We start from the raw sequence: 5027 nt of genomic DNA on the forward strand, positions 1-5027 counted from the left end.
GCGGCACGCCAGGGCCTACTTGTTAGCGTGCAAGGTCGCTGACCCGTGGGGCCGCAGTATACTTGTCGTCCTATCACTTAGAAAATGCTGTCGCCGACGGGAAAGGCGACTGGGCGGCGGGGCCAATCTGTTATTAGCAGTAGGAGTATATCCACCAAACCAAGGATGTGAAGCTGGCGTGCCGATGTGGCGACGTCCGTGACGGCGAGAGGACGAGCGCCGGCGGGCCCCGCACAACAGGGATACAGGGCGCGGCCATGCAGCACCGCCTTGGGTTTCTGGCCCCGGGCCCGTAGGCACGCGACTGTACCGCCTTGTGTCTCCCCCCTAGACCTCCTGGTCAGTGAAGTCTTCCCGCCGGGCACGGAGCTCCGATCATCAGCCGATCGGGGGACGACGATGGCCGGAGGATCTGAAAATCAAGTGCTGGCTGCTGCTCAGAGATCGGATTTGGTCGGAGTGCGCGAGGAGCAACGACGAGCAGGGCGCCGGGCATTTGACCGGACAAACTGCTGCCCAAAACGGAGGGAGATTAATTTAATTTAATTAATTAAAGAAAGAGCAGCGGAAAAGGTGCAAGCGTGCTGCGTACGTACGCGGGGAGGTGTGGTGTGATGTGCGCGCGGCGTGGCGCTGTCGCGTCCGGCCGCACCGCACCGCACCCAAGATTCTCTCTCCGCTGCGTGAACCTGCCGTGCCGCGCCCGGTCGGTGGAGAGCATCGGCCAGGGCCAGTGGACGACGTCGTCCGAAACCTGGGTTCGTTCTATCTCCGGCCGCCGGCCTGGTGCCTGCTACACGCTGTGGTGGATCCTCAACGACCACGGCGCCACACGTGCGTGCCTCGTTGCCGCGTCGCGGCTGCTCTGCTCAGGCCGTGTCCCTTGCCAGACACCTTTCGTTTGGCTGTTGGCCCCGGTTTCCAAACGGATTATAACTTGTTTCTTGTAGCCTTGTAGGCATGAAATGAACACCACGATTTCCATGCGCTACAGTGTTTCTATCAAAGATGGAGGGGGATTTGGCAATTGCAGTATTTTTTTTTGTTTCGAAAAGACGCAGTCGTGCATCTCGGCTGACCACGGTTCGAATTATTTCGTTGGTGTTATCTCTTTCATTTCAGATGGTACCTATCTTGCATAAAAAAAATCGGCTCTATCTTTATATGTTGTCCATGGGCCCATCCATGTTGCATCTCGCTTTTTTTATTTCACAAAAATCGCTTTGAATCATATAGACTTTCTAGCAGTTGGAAGAATAACGATGAAGTTGTGGACTATGTTAGTGGTGCAATTTAGAGGCTCTACGCAATTAGTCCAGGTCTCATAATTTCATTCATGTCAAGCCGATACACTTCCAGTACCTTGAGGACTAGGTCGCCAGCAGGCTCCGCCCTTGGCAGGGGAAACATTGTACGGCGACAAGCAGCACCACCTTGGTCAAATCCTCACCGCCATTGTGATTTATCACATCACAGCACTTGTCATTCCAGTGGAGTTCGTAATGTCCATTGATAAGATTCGTAGAGCTGTTCTTTAGGTGGGCTCCGACAAGGTCCCCGGTGGCAACTGCAAGATTAACTGGACGTTGGTGTGTCGATCCTCAAATCTCGACAGCCTTGGGATCTTGAACCTACATAAGTTTGCCCGCGCCCTTCGCCTTCGATGGCCATGGCTTGAATGGGAAGCGCCAGAAAGAACTTGGGTGGGCACTGAGAGCTCGTGCGATGCCAAGGACGTGGATTTGTTTCCTGCCCTTACGGAGGTCACCATTAGTGGATGTGCAAAGGCCAAAACACATCGCACCCCTCATTTTTTATATATCCGAGAGCAATGAATGGTGCGCGACGAAGGTTCCTCAAAATGACGCTTTGGTCGATCAAATCATAACTAATGGGCTGACGGTGGCACACATACAAGAATTCATCGCACCCTGGACACATGTGTCCCCGGTGGGCCTCCGTGGTGGCCGTCCCGACACCATTACCTGAAAGTTCACCACCTCGGATTGGTACTCCACGACATTGGGCTATAAGGCGCAATTTTCTGGTACTAAGACAACGAGTTTCAACTTTCAAGGGCACGATCTTGAAGAATTGGGCGCCGCCGAAGTGCAAGTTTTTGTGTGGTTGATCATGCAAAACCGCATTTGGATGACTGCTTGCTTGGTAGGACTGGATGGCCAAATTGCAGGAATCCCAATGCAACCGGGTGCTCGAGTCGGCCGTGCACATCCTATTTAATTGCATCTTCTCCATTAGGATGTGGTGTATGGTTCAAGATTGGCTACAACTACATGGGTTCATCCGGATGCGTGGCAGACCTTGGCTGCCGGAAGATCATGGCTTGTCAGTTGTCAGTTGTCATCGAGAAAAATCGTGGAGTGCGCACGCGGCGGCGACGTGAGATCACCGACGGAAAAGGCATGTCCGTTATTATCCACCACCAAACGGACTAACGGAGGGAAGAAGCTGGCGTGCGGTTGAGGCGACGTCTGTGACGGCGAGAGCTGGAGACAGGGACCCAGATGGAAGGCTGGGAGAGCGTCCATGCAGCGCCGCCTTGTGTTTCTGGCACCGGGCCCGCGGGGCAGTGAGTTGCGCGCCGCCCTGCTTGTTGTGCTGGACCTGGTCTTCCCGCCGGGTCGGGTCGGGCACCGGCCGGCTCCGGTCGGTCCTGGAACTGTTCAAAAAGCTTTGCCGCCTTTCCTCTGCACAGGCGTGTCCACGATCAACGAATGTACCGGCGACGACTGAAGGATCGGCAAAGAAAAATGGAGTGTCGGCTCCGAGCCTTCCATCCGGTTTGTAGCGTGCGTACGTGCGTGGAATAACGAGGTGGCCACCGTGCAGTGCAGTTGACCCCAGAAAAGAATGCTGCCATAGTGCCAAGACGGAGGAGGAGGACGATGATTAATCAAAGAAGCGAGCAGAGCAGGTGTGGGTGGGTGCGCCTGGGCGTGCTGATTGGGTCTCCCTGCTGCGTGCCAATGCCACGCCGGTGGAGAGCGTCGGGCTGGTGGCAACCTGGGCTCTTCGACGACGACCGGCTACGCACGTACGGAGTACGGTCGTAAACACGTGCCGGCCCGGTCGTTCGATCCGTGACGACCGCGCACGACGTGCCTAGCTAGGTTTGCCGCGTCGAATGTCGAAAAGGAAAGCTGCCGCAGGTCGACGAGACACTTGGCGCCGAGCTACCACTCCGACGCGACACCACGCGTGGAACCACGCAGCACTTGAGCGCCGGCGGTGCGATGGCCAGAAAGAAGCCAGGAAGCCAGGGGAGCCGCACCGCACGCCCAGGGGCAGGGAGGCTGCGAGGCGACGCGACGCGAAGCTCCTGTAGCGCTCGCCGCTTCGCCCACCGTGCGACCGGGCGCCGCTCCGCGACGTGAAATGAGGCGAGACGGGACCGGTTGGGTTCGGTCCGACGCGATCTTCGCCCATGCCCAACAAGTTAGCGCCAAACCCGTTGGATCAGCTCGCAACGGCGAATGTGTCTCAAAAAAATAATAAAAATTGCAACGGCGAATATGCGTACAATCACAAGACTTGGTTACACCTGCGAGCAGCTCCTTAGTCTCCTGAATGAGTTGCCCAAACCTTGATCGATCGAGATCACCTGAGTTGAGGACGTGTGCCGCAGATAAATTATCAGTTTCTAAAACCGGCTTTGTCGCGCCAACTTCATGTGCTAATTGCAGTCCCCGGCGGCAGGCAAGCAGCTCCACATGCTCCGGGACTGAAACATTACTGAACACATGACAAGCGCCAGCCCGGAAAGAGCCTAGGTGATCTCGGATTGCTGCACCACCTCCACCATCAGTATGTTTTGCAGTTGTTCAGTATATTTTGCAGTTATCTACACTAGTACCTGTGGGCTGTGGTAGTACTGCTTGACATTACGAAAACTTGCGAAGATCGACTCCTTTTGTCCGATTGTTATTAATTGCTACGTAGGGAAATATACAACTACATATGCTTTGAATCACTAAGATTTGGGTAGTATTTATTTTGGATATGTGATATCATCACTAGATATCAAAAATATCGAGATCGATCAGTCCACATCATATATTCGGTATTCTTGCATGCCTCGACGTTAAGATATGTGGTAGTGGTGTTTGACTCCCAAAATCTCGAGAAGATCGACTCCTTTTGGTCGATTGTTAATTGCTAGATAGGGACTTATACGACTAAATATGGTTCAAATCACGTAAGATCTTAGTGTTTATTTTGAAAATTCAAAGGGGATTTAACTGCACCAATGTACCAAAACAAGAAAATTTATTTTCTCCACTTTGTTTTAGAAAGCTAGTCTATGAGGGCGGTATCTTGCAATCTGAGGGGACTTTAAGAAACGGGCCTTCAGAAAAATACAAATAAAATATGGATGACCAAGCAATTATTTTCACTCTATTATATGGTGATTTTCTATTTGTCGCTCTTTGCGACGAAACGCTAGGCAATCGCACAGGATCACATCAGTGAGTGACATAGTGGGCCAACCCATTTAGCTAGATAATGGCTTTATTTTTGTTTTTCTTCTTTTCCTTTTTTCTGAAACTTTTCTTGTTTTTTCAATAATTGTGCCAATTTTTTCAAGAAACAAGTATCTTAAAATTGCAATTTCTTGGGACTTCTACAAACTGTTCATGCTTTTTACAAACATTATTCACAGACATTTTAAAAATAGCCATGTTTCCGAAAAATGTTCTCAATTTTAAAACAAACCGGCCGGTCATTGTTAGAGTAGGACTAAATAATGCTTCACATCTTGCAACGGCGAATGTGAAATCACCCCCCATAGAGAAGATAGAGATCAAGATCGAATCAATCCACTTCAGAACTCTTGCATGACTTGCCATCAAGATCTGTGATAGTATTTGAAATCTCGAAATCTCGAGAAGATCGACTCCTTTTGTTCAATCTTTAATTGCTAAGTAACATACAACTAAATATGTTTTGAAGCACATAAGATCTTAGTATTTATTTTACAAATTGGAGGAAATTTTCCTCCATCAATG

This window comes from Triticum dicoccoides, chromosome 1B (genome assembly GCF_002162155.2).
Source record: "Triticum dicoccoides isolate Atlit2015 ecotype Zavitan chromosome 1B, WEW_v2.0, whole genome shotgun sequence".
Classification (NCBI taxonomy): Eukaryota; Viridiplantae; Streptophyta; class Magnoliopsida; order Poales; family Poaceae; genus Triticum; species Triticum dicoccoides.